Source organism: Varroa jacobsoni, unplaced genomic scaffold (genome assembly GCF_002532875.2).
Source record: "Varroa jacobsoni isolate VJ856 unplaced genomic scaffold, vjacob_1.0 scaffold_1419, whole genome shotgun sequence".
Classification (NCBI taxonomy): domain Eukaryota; kingdom Metazoa; phylum Arthropoda; class Arachnida; order Mesostigmata; family Varroidae; genus Varroa; species Varroa jacobsoni.
This window is the reverse complement of record NW_019214321.1, coordinates 291,715-309,534: the sequence shown is the minus strand read 5'-3', so window position 1 is coordinate 309,534 and position 17,820 is coordinate 291,715. Positions and strand designations below refer to the sequence as shown.

The following is a 17,820-nucleotide window of genomic DNA, read 5'->3' as shown; positions in this document are numbered from 1 at the left end:
CAGAACCAAAAAAGCGCGGATGCAAATGGAGAGTTCTACTAAATAAATGTTTTACGTCTGCTACTGGCTTCATAGCGCTGGCTCCCAGCACGGAACGAATCGAAACTATAACTTAGAGACCCAACTACATCAGCTACAATTGGCCAGTCGCCTAACCCAGCCAGCAAAATTAGGCCGTCTTTTCTCTTCAAGCTCCTTCAAGCTTTGTTCACACCTAGCAGACGCATTTCCTGCTCTTTTTCATTCGCTATCCGCCTTTCAGTGTGAATTCGGCAGTGGAAATACTGTCTTAATATCTACACCGTTTTCTGTGTCGTTATGTCAGCCCAATTTCTGCCTGTCTATTCTGCTACTCAAAAATAATATATGAAACATTTACACTCGTCTCCAAATACGACCAATTTTCAGTCAATTTTATTTCAGGTTACCGCGCTGTCAAAGGTGCACTCTGTTATAGTTTATATAACGCCTGTAGGATCGACACGAAAGGCCGAGTCGGTCTGTGCTACCGGTCAAACGATGCCTGTAAACGTCGGGTAGGGCACCTTGAAGCAAGGACTACGAAAGTAAAACAAAAAAGCGCGAAGTTCTCCCTTCGCTATCCCGTTCGTCGATATTGGCGCAACCGTACCGTTATCTGTTTTAATCGTCGTACCGATGCTCCTGCAGCCGACAATTGTTTGTTGGTACTCTTGTGCGATAGGATCAAACATTGCAGAGGTGTTCACAGCAGGCGGCGCCGAACAGCGTGGATAGGGCACCGCTATTTTGTTAAAGGGCGCTGATCACCGCCACCGTCATCCCCCGCTGCCACCCCCCGCGCCAAACGCGTTATTTACTGCTACAGGTGTGTTTGCCTTGAACTTGATTTGTTGACGTAGCATCAGCGACGCGGTGGTCACTATGGCCAATGGGTGAAGTCAGGGGGTCATAGCGATGACACGCTCATAAGATAACCTAAACCAGTGATGCAATGAACGTGCAGTTTCAGACCTAAAACTTGAAACATTTATTTAGATCATTCCAGGAAAATACAGAACGGGAATAAGCTACACGGTACTGAAAAATATGATGAAGCGTCTACGTTGATGCAGAAATCGTTAGGTCGAAACTCTCCAAGCACGTTAAACGTAGGACTGTGATGTTTCTTCTGGTGAATTTCAGCGCTGATAGTTGATTTCAGCTTATTTAGTTCTTGTCTATGACACAATTTATTTTACTTTGGTGCTTGAAATACAACAATGAAACTCAGCACTCGTAGAACTGTTCTATCTTCAGAAGCGTCTATAACGTAAACCGGCACTATGGTGTACTAATCGCCATCGTCTAATTAAGAAACCACGTACTGCTTTACTTTCGTACTAAAATATTGCCTATACACATATATCCTCTCCCTGTGCTTGTCTTTACAGCCACCACTCACACATAATTACATCAAATATCATCTGGATATACATTTGTCACAGATTAGACCGTATATATACACGTTGCTTGCGCCATATAAATTATATGCTATTCAATTTGTAAAAGACGACACTGACACACCCACTTTAACGCCAATAACATTTGTCTCGGCCATTATCAAAATGCCAACAATAGCAGAAATAACAAAAAAAAAAAAACTAATTCTAGCATCAATCGACTTTTGACAGAAGTGCACAATATTACACAACATTAATTTATATATGTTACTAATGATGTTCCGTCATGGTTTGTCTTATCTACAGAACGGAAAACGGAATTGGGTTTACGGTCTTCGTCAGAGCTGGCACTATCGAGTCAGTGTTGGCATATAGGCCCAGGTAAAAAAAGGACGAGCAAATAATCATCATCATCATTCTTATTCAATGTGTTTATTATGCTATAATGGCAGTCTCCATTTATCATGTAAACGCTTCGAGTGGCCACCTTTATTTTTAGGGCTGATTAGCAACGCTTAGATACAGCAATAATTTGGTCGCATTGTCGCTTGTCGCGAGTGATCTCTTCAAACGCGTTTGATATGTAGGTATTCGCCTTGCCGATGGTAGATCGTTGTCGTTCATAGCATCTTAAATGAGGGAGCCTGCCTGAGTGAAATCTCGAAACAGTCGAAGCCTATCGAACCGCAGACATGGCCTATCACCCGAGGCGAATAGGCCAATCGGTCATACGTATTTATACGAGAGTGGACAGTGAATGGCGTGACGCCGTCATTGTAAATAACTAAACGCATTGTAATGACTATTTTCTGTAAACTTTTTCCGTTTAGACACCCGTTAACTTAGATTTTTAACTATTATTTCAAGTGTTAACCGACTTCCACTTTTCCCTGCTCCTGTGTGTATTCATAGTGCTACATATATATATGATAAAACGAGAGATGTCTGAGTTCACATGATGACACCGTCCACCACTGTTGACCAAGCTGCATTTTGTTTTCAAAGAGAAATGCAATGTTATACCCGTGCCGCCCAAAAGTGCTCAGGTATTCGAAGATGAGGCTCTTATGTGGTGTGCGAAAGCTAGTTATGCCTCTCTATGTCCCGTAGCTTCACGCCCGATATCGCCGGCCAACACTTCATCAGACGCTGGCTTCGAGCCCAAAACGAGGTGTATATACGCCCGGACGCAGATCTAAATCGCAACGTGTCCCTAAAATAGCAGGCGTTATACACATTGCTCATTAAGCTATCACCAAGATAAGCTTTATGTACCTGTAAAGTCATAACCGAACTACAGTAATTGGAGTACCCAAGTGAAGGCCCAGTTCGAGGTAAAGAAGAGCCCGTTGCACAAAGAGACAAACATTTTTCCAGCGCTTGCTGTAAACATAGAACAACACGATAAATTCGAGCAAGTCATTAATAGCAACCTAGCACCGTTACCACTAAATGGATAAATAATTTGTTCCTAATATATTTTTATTGTTTTTTTGGTGTTTTAATGCAACTTGTTATGTCGGAGAAAAACAAAGGGTGTTCCGTTCTCGAAACTGGCCCCGCCACACTATAAGAGACGTGTTCCTTTTGACTGAGTTGCTAATCGATATAAACAACCGTGATGCTTATCACGTCGTCGTTGACATCGCTGACAACCGATAGAAAAGCCGTTTAAGTAAGGGTAATTGTTGCTTATGACTGTGCGACTTTGTACATGATGGTACAGCATTGACTGAAAATCTGTGACTCGGAGCGGTACTTCGAAGACAGCCCGTCAAGAACCTCTACAGTTGACCGGCATAATGCAACTAGATGTGCGTGAACGTTTCTCCACCGTCAAGCGTGATTTATTACGTAGTTATACCTTTCTAACCGCTATCACAAAAAAATTGGCTTCGTAGCAGTAAATTATTTGGTGGAAGCACACTTTGACATGTTTCTATGCCGAAGTCATCGATACGCGGTTACTGTCCGGTACGGGAATCAAACTGCTCGTTCTCTAAGCAGGCTATATTCAGCGCAGCAGTAGTCAGCATCCGACAATGACGATAACAGCCATTGTTTTCGGTGCGTTGTCGATTGTGATTTATGTACATTGTTTTAACTATTGAATTCGACATTGAAATTACCGACATTTTATCAGAACGTTTCATATACGCTGCTTGCAATTTCTAATGTACACTCATTCTTAGATCTTGGATTACTCCCACATCGAGGCGTACATCATGCGACAGATATTACGCCTGTCGGAACGATCATCATACAGTTTCTAGCTCTCTGTGGAGTTTAGAAAAACTTACGTAACCCACTAAACAAAGCTTAGCAAGCGATATGGTATCACGACCGGTTGTTGTGAGTATTGGGTTCGATGCCCAATTGATACATTATGATTTTTGGAACCTATCTAAGTTAGCGATTTCAACTCATTATACTACCATTACAACTCATTGTATTAAATTAATATTACTTTTTTTTACAGCTAATTTATTCAAATTCAGTCTTCATCGTGAAGCACACTGTTATATATATATATATATACACACACACTGTTATGTATATTATTGTCCACTCCAGAGGTATAAGCATGAGATAATCTCTAATCGTCATAGGGAAGGGAACGTATCCTCAAAGGGGGTTGCATGGCTTGTTAAACACTCTATGGCAATTTTGCACCCCTGAAAGAAACTACACGACCCCATGCAGTTGCACAGTATTTTTACTATGTCGAAAAAAAAACGCCATCATGTAAGGTAACACTTCACAGCAAACTTCTTTGAGTCAGTCTTATGGGAGGCCGTGAAGTCAGGCACCTCTTCGAACACCCTGTGCTCACATATAACAGTACTTACAATGACGATAGTAATAGCGATAATAACGGCGATCGAAAAACGACAACATGAAAGTCTCATAAACTACGGCCATTAGCATAAACTCCAATAACAATAGCCATCATATGAATGTATGTTTCCCATTTTAACACAATTAGGTGTTACACGCCCATAAATTAGCATATTACCAAAAAAAAAAAAGCTGCTGCCATTGGCCCTATTGAAACGTTTTCTGTTGAATCAACCTCCGGATAGCTCTTAGCCGATTCAAATAGACGAGTTATGTCAGGGTGACTCTTTTTCCATCTCCTTTTTCTCTCCTGTTGTCCTAACCGGCTACATTTGATCCTTCCAGCCGTTTGAAGCAATCCAAATCTACACAGGCGGACGCTCAATCATTGCTTTCGTTGCTGCTACTGTTGAATCGCGCCTATTGAACCTATCGCGGCTTTCCTGCATCGTTTCAAAATTGTACCGCCGCGCGCCCGGATACCGCTGCTGGTTCAGCTGTGATGCTCGCCCTGCTAAACGACAGTCAGTGGGTGATACCAAATGAAACTATCGATTGACGATGAATCGCTACTCAAACGAACCCGCAACAGCTGCAGCCGCGGCTGTTGCCCCCGAAGTTCAAGTAGGCTGTGTCCCGCAATTGTGCACATCGGGTATTCAGACCTTTCGGTTTCTTCTTTCAACTGTTCTCGTTTGGGCATGCACTCGCCTTCGGTTTCGTTCGATACTACCGCAACGAATTGTTATTAACATGGACACACAAATCTACGGATAGGGAGACACGATATTCAAACACACATATACACGTGCATGCACGCATATACAGACGGATCTATACTCATACAGTAGTAACAATAAATATTCTCAGGTACCCGTCGATGACGCACGTCACCGCCCTGCCGCTAGTCTCGATATTGGGCAATTATTATTACGCAGTAGGCTCGCCTCTTCGAAACAGCCTTTCGCCGGCTGCTTTTGGGAACCGGTACAATTCAAAATATTATTGTCGTTTTACCTTTTTGCGTTGACTCCCTTCTCGGCCTGTTCATAGAAACAAAAACAATGTTGGAACCAGCGTAGCCGTTCATCGATCGGTAAAAAACACGTGGAGGTACGTGCATAGGAACAAATAAAATTCGGCCAGTTAGGGAAATTTGGTTGATTTCGACATTTGTTGGGAATTGAGCTTAACGACGACCTAGATATAGATGAAGCAACCCGGAGGCGACGTGCGGAATAAAATAGAAAGTGCTTCGCATGTTATACTTGACTGGGACATTGGCTCCGCTTCCTGGATCCCTGCCTATACTGGGGAAGTTTTGCAATATAGTTTTTCTTCAGTGCTTTTAATAATATATCCCAACAGCGGACTATAGAAACTAGGTTGTGGCAGAGGAATTCAGCTGACTGTTTTGGTCAGTGCAGTAGCGTCTGCGGTGGAGGCGTTCAACAAAACTTCAGAGGTTTCAGTTTCTTAAATGTGATATAATTAATGTCTACATATGAACCGATGGATTTTTTTATTGTGTGACCAATTTTTCGTATCACGAACTTGATATCCTAGTATGTACACTGTGTATGGTAGCATTATATCGAGGACTGCTAACCTAAAGAGATAATGCGATTTTGATTCATACAAATAACGAATATTCCGGTATACACACAGCCTATGTCCAATTCATCCACTCATGCCATACACGTAACAGCTATCCAAAACATAATCACGATAAATGTACTTGACGAACGCTGATAGTTTCCCTCATTTTCCTAAAAGTGGGTTTTTTCCACAACACTTTTATAGTTGTGTACTACGGCCGGGTGTGGACACATACTTAAACAAAAACAGAAACCCTCATCTCTTTGTTTTTGGCACGAAGGCTTCTTCAATAGCTAAACAAAGAATCGGCACGAGCCACAGAGCTTAATTCCGATCCGTTCTTGCCAAAGGGAAACGTGTAGAAGCCGTTGAATAAAGGCAGGTGCCCTTTCCACAGGCGCGCCTCAACGTGCCATTTCACTTCGAGGATTTTCTTATCATTGCATGAGAGCAGATAGACCAAGCGGCAAAACGCTGCCCGGTAGAAGATAATTTTAGGGTAACCAATTTTTATCATCATCACGATCCTCAATGCCATCATTGTCTCAACTTTCTTTGCAGCTCTATAGATGGGGGCTTATCGAAGCCTAGAGCACTGATTGATTCACCTTTACCACCGGGTACCGGCAGCTTCGTCGTGGCCATAGTTCGAAGTCTTTTATTCAGCGACTTAAGTTTCACTTCGTAGTCCATTGTTGACGTCCGGCCTATTATGAGCTGCATCCGATGAAACTGCGATTGGACGTTTGATGATTGCGTGGTAACTCGGTGGCTATTCAACACTCCTCAGTATATTTGTGAACAATCGTTGTCCTTTCGTCTTGTATCGAATTGAATATTAGGGCGAAACGGATGAGCTAGAATGCACACTTCCTGTTGGCTAGCTAATTTGCTGACGTTCGCATGCCGGACGGCTCAGATGAAAGTGAGCTATGAGCAGAAATCCAGCAGTGAATCAACGCTTGTCTACCGTCATTTGAGCTGTGATTGCAATGCTTAACCCGTCTAGTCAGCAGGTTACTTAAGCCTGTTGGCTCGTGTTCAGGCGCCAATCTAGCTATAGATATTACCCTTGAAGTTTACAATTATTGCAAAATAATAACAAGTTGCTTTCAGAGACAACATAATACTTGAGCATGGGCGTTGATTGTTACGATCCTTGGTAAAATATGGTTTTTATCCATTGTGGCCAACTAAGCTAGCCACCTGCCTGGGCGGCATACCTCCTCAGCGATCGTCTAGTGCTGCGGGCAAAAATTAATAGTTGGGTGAGTTCCTGAATACGCTCTCTCGATGAACGAGAGTACAGATATTTTATTATATACTACCTCGTTGGCAGATCGTTATTGACGCAAGCAAGAGGCACAGGAAAAATTCATCGACGTGTAATAACAAACCCCACAACACAAACGGAATACCACAGTAGACTATTAACTGTGGTATGGCCACCTAGACGGAATAACGTGTTTATGTTATTGCTAACTAAAAAATAACATGGCCAAACTAACATAAAATAAACTTCATCTCAATGACGGCTGATGCCGACCGATCCCCGCTAACCAGTTTCCAACTGCATAAAATCAAACGCATTCACTGTGCCATCGCTACCACGCGTGATCATTTTGCATAGATCACTTCGCCGTATATAAACACATAAATACTTTCATTATACACAGAGCGAGCGAGAGAAAATAAAGTAGGCGGGTCCACTAATGGCAAAAAAGCAATTTCGCTAAATTAATCACTGCCAATATTCTATATATGTATGTATTCAAGAGCGCAAAACGTAAGACGAATCGTGCGAGACCTGCTTTTCCTCACTTAGGGAAACCGTTAGCATATAACATCGGTTCCATAGAAATAATCGCATCTATATATATGTATATATATGAAGATTTACACATTAGCACATGGTGATTGGCTCTATTGTAAATTACTTCCAGTGTATACCCTAACGTAATGTTTCCAAAAGAGGTGACTGAATAAAAAAGAACGTAATTGATCCGCAGCATTAAAAAATCGAAATGGTTTTTAATGTAGTGCTTGGCGGAATATCATAGCATGCGTCTATTCGTTTAATTGAGCGGCAAACAAGCCCGTCGTTCCGCGACAGGAAACAATGCACAATCCTTTCTTCAGGAGAATAGTAAAGAAGGATTATTTGCATATCTATGCATGCGTATATTGAGCTTATACATGGACAAAGAATTCAAAGACATATGGACGTTCTTTTTTCAATTTTTTTCAAACCACCATCAAAATTGCTTGACTATCTCCGAAAGTCGGGTAGCATCGTCTTTTTTTGTGTATTGAATAAAATCCTTTGGCTTTCATTGAACCGCGCCCTGGCTTTCAACAAAGGTACCTTGAAATATTCATGAAAAACTTCGCTTTTTTGTCTTTGATGTTTGCTCCTTTGAACAACATGGTGAATTCTACAGAGTTGTTTTGGAAAGTCTTATAAGAAAGTTCATCGCGTTTATTAAACTATCTTATTTGCTATTGATAAATAGAAAAATAGCGGCGCTTCCGATGGCATCGCCCGAAAAGAAGGTGGGGTATCCGTGATAGAAACCGCAGCCAGCTTGGGGTATAGCAGAAAAAAAGTTCATCTCCACAGTGAAATACAGCACGCTGACGCTAACCTCAAAAATCTATTTCTGTCTAATTCCTAAATTAGCTTGATTCGTGTGCAGAGGTATTATCGGATTCTGAGCGCACCAATAATCCTACCGTGACGGATGAAAAGCATTGATTTCACTGTCTAGCGTTCCATTCGCTCGTTGTTATTACGAAGAACACTACCCAATGTAAATGAATTAATGAATCAGTTATAGGAGAACAGTGAGCTTGAATTCAGATACGAACTCATGCCGGAGGTCGGAAAAAGATTCGAAGTAGTTTCTTGATCCTTTCGAAACCTCAAACGAAATGATGACTACAACAACGTGCAAAAAAGGCCTTGGGTCGACGTCAAACAAAACGCTGCTATTCGTGCAATCTCTTACCGCTAAATCCCTCTAGAGGCTGCTCTATTCTTATCCATTTGCCATATCTATTTATTAATTAATGTGCGTTATCTGGTTCATATATGACCTGATCTCCCGTTACGGCATTCGGTGCTGATACAAATGTGTCGTTGAGTCTTTTGCCAAGGAACATCATCTGGCCGGAATAGTGACAGCCTAACGGCTAACGGCCACACTAGCAGCTGATATCAGCGCGCATTTACTTAAAGAAGAAAAAAACACCTAATTTTCGATGTGATCGTTGTCTCTGAAAGTCACGTGTTATAGGCTATCTTATGTTTACATTATCTCTTATCTCATCCTAGCAGCGCCCTCGGGTGCTCGGAAAGTTTTCCATTGTTTGACGATTTCAGCTGTTGCTACTAACTTCGAGTCTTACTTACACGTAAAAACGTAAACAGAGTTATAGTAGATAGGAAACGCTGGCGTACCCCAGTTTCAACCCTGCGCTCGCATCCGTACAAGTAACTGCTAAGAACTGAAACAAATGACAGCAACTTAATGTTGCTAGGTGGAACTTCCGACCGACCATTCGCTAACTTCATTCACGTCTCCCGCTTCCTCCCTGAAACGAATATATAACCGTTTCAAAATCGATGAACCGCGCACCCTCCTGTGTAATACGTGGTCTGTCAGCTCCTTCTGTCGCCACTGGATATAGCCTTTACCTGTGGCAGGGCTGTCGGGAGCTAAACTTGCCACGAGCCTATGGAGAAATGTACAGAACATTTACTACCAGTACTCCACTGACTGTGGTCGTACTATAGCAAAGCAACTAGCATAACGAGTTTGCCGGATAGTTTGGTCGTGGCATTATTTTTCCGCCGCTGCGCAACTGTCTTGCAGGACGAAAAAATTTCGCCGTTTTCAAAAATAGTAGCGTCGACCGCACCTATAAAGGCAGCGGTGACAGCGGCACCAGCAGCTGTAAGTATCGGCAGCACAAATCGTAGTTCTAACGACAAGAATAACGTTGCTTGTTGGACTATTGTCCATTTTACTCAAAGGCAACACTCACAGCCCGATGTGGTCATATACACAGTGCATATAGACGTAAACACAGAAAAAAAAAGAACACGTTGTTAAGCACAGTGTAGCGGTGTTGCTCCGATGAGCGGCCACAGATGGATTATTGTTATCCGTTTAAAAGGTGGGGACCGGTGCGCAGTCTGCACACGATTCTATCGCAGGCAAAAGACGAATGCAAAAAAGGATAAGGAACCGAGAATGTGCAGCTTAGGGCTGATTACGCTTGACTACACTGCCAGGGTAACCCGGTAGAACGGAAATTACGATACGAGAAAGGCGGATAAACGAAAATAAGCAAGACAAGCGACAAATCAGACGTTGGATAGAAAGGAAGAGGCCATTGCAGCGTATGTTTGTGTGTGAGACTTTTGAAAAATTTCAATGAGAAATCAAGCGCAAAACGATTGTATGCTACAAATGGCACTTCTGAAAGGAAAAGAGTAAAATTGTCTACGAAATAAATACAGAGAATTCGTTTCCGGATCATCCATCCAACAGTAATAATGATAATATTAACTAAAGTAACTTGATTTGATAGGTGCGAAATACTGTGACGGCATTATTATTTTCGTTCCAGCTATATGCAAGGTCTACGATGTCACGCCTGAAACATCTCTAATGGGTGCCGCACTCGCCTGTAATTTGTATTTATTTGTTTCTGTCACAGGTGGAAGAGATGGGGTGAGACACATAAACAACGACCTTAAAAAAATGTGGCCTCGTGATGGTGCAGTGATGACGTGTTTGCCAATTAGGCTTAGAGATACATAGATTTGAGACTGGGCATAAGGACACTTCATTCGTGCAGACAACTAACTGTATGACGCAATGCGCAGTCGACGTATCTTCACGCCAGTTCATCATGGCGCATTGTATGGTGTAGGCGTACGTACAGGTACCAATGTGGCCGCGTTTTCCGAGAAAACATTAGACATCGTGGCCTACCGAATACGCCTAGCCACCTATCGCTCGCAGTGATTCTTTTTCAATCTCTTTCTTTTAATGTTCGTAAACGATCCCAGTATTTACGGAACTGAACAAATTCGTTCGTTTATCTCTCTCGAAACGTTTATCTACATTTTGGCTTTTCTGTATTAAACTGCTAAACATAAAATCACATCATAATCAATTGTACGTAATGATACCGGGGGCTATACTTCGTTTTCTCATGCAGATCCTAGATGCTTACTGTGTGTTGGGTGAATGAGAAAGTGTTTTTTTTCTATTGCGAATAATGTGACGATGGTTCCCAGTTCTGGCGTGGTTACCTAGCACTTTGGAGCATAGCATTTGGAGATAGCAATACTTTCCCTTTGAGGCAGGCAAACAGCGTAAGTTATGGCTAAAGCGGTAACGACTAGCTCCGATAGGACAGAAGGAACGAACGAAACACCCTAGTAATTGGCGTGTCTGACAAACGAATTGCCAATTTGTGTGCCATAAGCAAATGATTAAATCGAGCGCACTATAGAAAACTGTTGGCAGTTGCCAGTCGATTGGATCGAATCTGCTCCAGAGTTAGCCGTTACCACCGTCAAAGGGACGGACCAACTGGACGCAGATGGAACAGGCAACTGCATGGACTCTCCGTTAAACCCCCCAATAGAAGGCTGAAGTAATGTCTTTAAAACGTCTGTTAAAATACTGCAAACAGAAGCGGAAGCATCGACAACCGTTAGGGCCATTAGAGGAAACGCTTTCTCAGCAAACGTGCAAATGAAAGGAAATTTTTCGAAACGAGACAAGACAACGTTTACCACTTTCTCCACTCTCCTTATACTAGACAACATCGGATGGAATCAGGCTTTCAGGTAGACCCTAAAAGGTCTCTAGGTATTGTGAGGGAACAGCTTTCCGCCATCGTTGAATTTCCACCGTCGAATTCAACCTTTCGCCCCCCATAGTGAAATAAAAATATGTCAACATATCGAGGTTGTAATAACGACGACCGATGGATTTATCAATAGAGAGGTGTATAATAACGCGGAAAGGTTTTCTCATGTAGATTTCTTGCAAGAGTGTACCAAAAAATGTTACGTTGAATATTACTTCTAATTTCTGAGACTGCTTTTAAATATAATAGCAAAATCCAGTGATTTGGCTTATGTTCTACTGACCGTTTTACATCCTGAAACCATTCCTAACGATAGTGGTAATAATAACTACTATCATTGTTATTATTATTAATACTTCTTACCACATCAATAAAAGCCAGTTTATAGCGAAGACACGGAAATCGTGAAAAGCGTGTCTTATTTTTTTTGTGGATCGCATAAAGTAAACATCATTCTTCATCTTTACATCTCTTAACAAGTGACCAATATGACAGTTATTATTATTCAAACTGCTTCCAAGTGTTATTTATGTCCAGTATTATGTCTGCCATTAGATATTCTTCTACAACGAAACGTTTCTACGCATGGTTTTTGAATCTAGACGAATCTAACACAACCCTACGCGTCCTTGAATCTTGTGTACAAAAACGTTATCAGTGAGCCATCACGAAAACGGAATGTTCAACGTGTTACCACGTGGTGTAGCAGTTACGTTGAACTTTTTCTTCACGAATAATCTTGTTAGTTAGTATTGTCATGTACAAGACGTGCGCCAGTGTCTGATCCCGTGCGCTCGAAAACTCATTCGGGGAAAGAGCTACAACTATCACAGTTTGTGGACATAAGCTGTTTCCGGAGCACGGTAACGAGAATAGATGAGGTAAAGTAAAAACACATTAATTAGCGTATCTGTTGCTATCTTTGTTGCTAATTCAACTAGCTGATAGTCGTTAACCCACTGGTAGGCATTAATGTTGTTGTTGTTGTTGTTGTCGCCGTTGCTGCACTCGTCGTTACAGCTGATCTTTGTTCTACTCATTTTTTTGCGTTACACATCTGAATCTTCGGCTTCCAGAAAAATTGCATCCAGATCGAGAATTACTAGATTTCGCAGATCGTTTGGATCGCACGTGATTGCCATGGTGGGCTGGGGATGAGACGACCAGGCTCAATCACACAGGACATCGTGGTCATCTATCATCGCTCTAGAATAGGCATGATCTCTATATTGTGTTTGCCTTTCATGGCTGCATGTCCTGAAAGCGCCTTTCCATGGTAACGGCTCGGTACTTGATACAGATGCTCACGACCAGATTCTGAGGTTTGGTATACGAGCGCGTGATCATCATAACGGGAGCTAACCAAGAACACGCCATTAGAATGCAACAATCTCATCAAGGTGTCATAACAGTTAAAGTTGGTGGCCCTTTAACGTAGCACAGTTTCGATCAATATGATATTCTGTGCGTCGTGTGCGTTAGTAAAAATCACATCAGCGTATGCATAAAAGCCTTTACAAATAATGGGAGGGTATTTAAACAGTCTGTCACTGACCCATCTGTCCATCTAATCTGTCGAGTCTCACCTCGAAGTGATAGTCTTGGAAATCATTTTGGTTACTGGCGTAAATGGCGTTGTTTTTTAGCGAAATGGGCAGTGCGTTCCCATCGATTGTAGCAAGATGAGTTCCTACCTACGCAGGAACCGTTTGTGAGCTTCACGCTTGGTGTTGTCGTGAAAAGGACATTGAACGGGAAAGCGTGTAATGGAGGAAGGCAGAGACGAAGCTCCAATAATGAGATACAGGCTTAAAAATTTTACAATTGCAGTCAGCGAAGAGCACATCATCGACAACGACAGGAACAACAGCAGCGCCGACGGCCACCACAACACTATGGGCCTAATAGGAGCAAATAAGGCTGATTAAAATTACGTTGCATGATTCGGAAACATTCGTTTCTGGAAAATAGTCAAATTTCTTAGAAGCAAATACGTTCTCGAGTACTAAAATAAGGGAGAACAAATGTAGGAATCATAATTAACAGTAGGCGACGGTTTACAGGTTGGTTTCAGGCTATTGTTTTTCCTGTCCAAAAAATCTTAGAACCCATTGCAGTAAGGTTGACGCTATCAGCAAAACTCCTACATAACAGGACGGATCGGCAAAGGCTTACTCGAATATTATATATAATTTCAACCTTTTCGGGAAGAACTCTTCCTGCAATCATTGCAGATAAATGTACACATAGCAATAAGTAGACAAATAAATTAGAACAGTTTTACTTTCATCACGATTTCTTGCGTTTTCGTGCTTCGACCGATAAATAATGAGTTGCAACATCTCAAATCGACATCATTAAGACGCCCAGATGTATGAATATTTTAGTAACCCACTGAGCCCAAATTTCAAACGTGCCAGTACAGGATGAAAAGAAAAGTATCGATAAAAGCCCGGGTGTTATCGACTACCGAGGTGTGAACCAAATAATACACGCGCTAGTTTTGCATGTAAAACACGTGTACAACGTTCAGCTAGAGACGATACCTGTCACTTTTACGGACTTCACATGAATCATACAGGAATAGGGACAAGTGAGCGTATCCTGTAAGCGGCAGGTCCCGGGAGGTCACGTTTCTAGTCGCTATTGCTGGAGGTTATTGAATTACCAATAGAAACCCTTTGCAGTTCAGGATAGGAAAACTTTTGGAAGCAAAAAGAGTTTGCTTTATACATACACAGCTTCAGAACAGCACGTTAGAGGACTGTGAATTTGTGCATGTCGCCATTTAGTCATTTCGCTAATATCGCCTAAATTAGTCGGGGTTCAATAATGACATTTGTCCAAAACGTTGTTCTGCTCTAATTTTATTTTACGTAACAGCAGCGCACAACGACTTTATAGAATTCTTGCCCCGCAAAAATGGGCCGTCAACGTAGTTCAATTGAATTTTTTTCCTTTGTTCGTGGGCAGTCCAGAATTAGAAGTGTCGTACGAGTACGCTTTCGGGATAAAACCGTATTCAGCCAATGCTTCGCAGTTTTTTTTAAAGAAATAGGGCTTATCAAACACTCTTTCGTTCGACGTCGATAAACTTCGATGGAAAGGCCCTATTGCTTTAAGCATAATAAAACTGCATAGTAACATAGGAAAATTATGGGGAATTTTAGAAGAATAGAAGATGAATTAGTATGAAGAATAAACTGGTATAACGTATAGGCACGTTGGTATCTCTTCATATGGTTGTATTTACAACTCGTTTCAAAATACCAACTGCTGAGAAATCCATTAATTCTAACAAATAAATAAATTGTAAAACTGAATTTTTACGAGTCATGTCAACTAACCGAACAAGTAAGCCCTTCCACTCAGTTTTGATTTTAACAAAATAAAAGCTCTTCTAGAAATTCATAAAGACCCCGTTCAGAACCGGATCTGTCAAGTTCTAAGCGGTCTCCTACTGCCCTGCCATCAGCCAGCTCACCTGCTATCGATAGTCACCTTCATTCAAACATGGTACAACATTACGTTTAATGGAAAATCGTACTGTCAATGCTTTTCCCGTTTAGCCGCATGGCGTTTATGGTGCTTTCCACGGAATGAGATGAAGCCGTTTATTCATTTAGTGATCGCATTTGCCTTTGCCAATGACTGTACACAACGTCTATCCTAGACAGGACTATACCTTAATGTTGTCCCGTTCAACTATAAGATATAGGCCCATCTATTTTTCATAACGACACCAGTTGGAGCATATAAACATAGGCCACTGGCGCTTCAACATATACCTCATTAGAAGACATAACATAGAAGCGTTATTTATTACTCTATTAAATAGAGTCTATATTTATGATGTTGGTCTATGGTATAATGAAACACAACTTTTCCGGCTATGTTAAGCGACCAGGCATCTTTTTCTCGCGAACTCGTTGCCTTCAGAAAAAAATACGACTACAACAGATTCCAGCGAGAAAATCAACTACGTGCTACACGATCTTTCGATTCGTTTTTGATCTGCTATAGCGGCAGCGGTCGATGGCGACTGTTCCCCCTTTTTTGCACCTGCATATGAATCGAAACACGAACGTTGACTATTTTACACAGTGAACCATTACTAACCGAAGCCAATTTTCGAAATAGTATACACGTTGAGCATTTACGCAATTGGCACTGACTGAATTGAGAACGAATTCGGATTTCCAGACGTGCTATTAGCCTCGCTGTAGGTATCTCGCCACTTCTTAGCGTAGCCCGCCAAATGCTATGAACTGTGTGCCAGCTCCGGACTTGGGGTATATATGCCTGAGATAATAATACAAGTAGTAAGAGATATTACTCCGTCAAATGACACACGGGTAGGAGTGAGACGCCATCGAGATTGAAATCATAAGAAAACAAAGAACGAAAATAACACACGTGTTGATGGCGTTACCGTCGCATTGATCCACACACACGCACACACACACACACATATTTCGCTGTTTTGACTGCTGTATTTTGATATGGTTAGCGGCGCTAACAAGGCTAGCATCGGCGGCAAGTCGAAAGAGAACGCCGCCTATAAACAAATGTCTGAGATCTTTCTGCATATTTTTAAGACTCAGTATTTATGGGTTTCTTAGTCTGACACTCACTTTACACTATGCGATGACAAATCCTTAGTCATTTTTCGCTTGTCCTGAACGCTGGTGAGCTATAGCATTATATGTTCCTTGAGCCTTTCGTCTTAGTCATGTTCGGCGGCGGGAATTGCACACTTTAATGGCCTTCGGGATGGTAAAAGGGTTTTTGGTCGTTGTGAAGATGCTCACCTAAAATATCTTTCATACTGGAATCTCTCTCGTAGCATACGCGAAGGCTGGCTGGTATCGTTTTTTGTTTTTTCGCCATTATAAATGAATGCTACGCCTGGAATTATCGAACTGCACTCGAATGGAACAACTAAAGGCACCCCTGCTCTTGTGTGGTTAGATGTTTATCATTAGTGATCAAAATATCACCTGTTCAGATTGCGCTCCTGACACACACATGGGTTGAGCGACTCTCAAGTGTTGTCTGCACCCTGGCCATTATTTAGCTCAGTATGCGTCAGAATTGGCCATTTTTAAGCGACTTTGTACAAATCACCTTTTGAATCAGCCACGGTTTCCACTGCCTGTAACTGTATAGGCTGCCAGCTATAGCGTATACGTAGTTTGTCTGAGCTCACTTTGAAAAGACATACTCTTTTAAATGTTTACCCTTTGCTCCGGTATTCTCTCTATATTTATTTATGCCTTGCTCATTTTTTTTTTCCACTATTTCACATTTCATATACTTGAACACATCGATGCGAAAAAAAATCGCACAACAAGCTCTACACCTACAAGATGGACGGAAAGTTTTCCTTATCATGACATCTCTTGAATTATAGTTACCATATTATATCTTGTTTCTGTTCAACGTACTGCTTCCTTTCGTTTATCGTCACTAACCTCACGTTAGCAAAATACTCACGCGATTACGTAGCACCGTACGATGTCCAATAGCTTAGACGCACTCCGTTGCCAATGCTGCGACCGCGTCCATGTCGGCCGTTAGAACAGGGCGGGAAGACATGGCAGACTGCTATATCTTACTTTAAATTCTGTGCGCATTTCTGATTCTGGCTCTTACGGATATCGCCTGTTCGTTAACGAGTCTTCGGGTTTTCGTTCCAGTTCACGTAATAACGTCTACTGTATAAATCAGACGGGGGAGAATGTCATTTGTCTTTGAGGGTCTGCGGCGACCAGAAAGAGCACCAGAAAAAGAGGCCTTTAATGCCCCCGCCGAAATCGTTATCGGGAGTGTGGTATAGATGTCTAGCGTAGCAGGCAGCGACTGAAACAGCTCATATACCGACTTTACTGGCGTAAATGCATACGTAGACGGAAAGTACTAAATATTATATATATATTAATTAATTTTTCGACTAAAATAGGTTGTTCATTTATAGGCCTAGATATGCTACGTAGTTTAATCAGCGATTTTAAGTGCAATGGTATCCATCAGAAACAATGGATTGATCAGCATTTGCTTAATCTTTACT

The 17,820-nt window shown here is 41.8% G+C and overlaps 1 protein-coding gene across 6 annotated transcripts in view; it reads right to left on the bottom strand.

The window, feature by feature from the left end:
* Positions 1–17,820, bottom strand: part of Duox (dual oxidase) — a 138,803-nt gene that overhangs the window by 67,135 nt on the left and 53,848 nt on the right. Inside the window, exon 1 of one of the 6 annotated variants that reach the window (XM_086972238.1) lies at positions 17,247–17,522. The exons of the other annotated variants lie outside the window; for them this stretch is intronic. The gene's annotated coding sequence lies outside the window, so the exon portion shown is untranslated. Of the gene's footprint in view, positions 1–17,246; positions 17,523–17,820 lie in introns of those variants that run through there. 6 annotated transcript variants of the gene reach the window in all.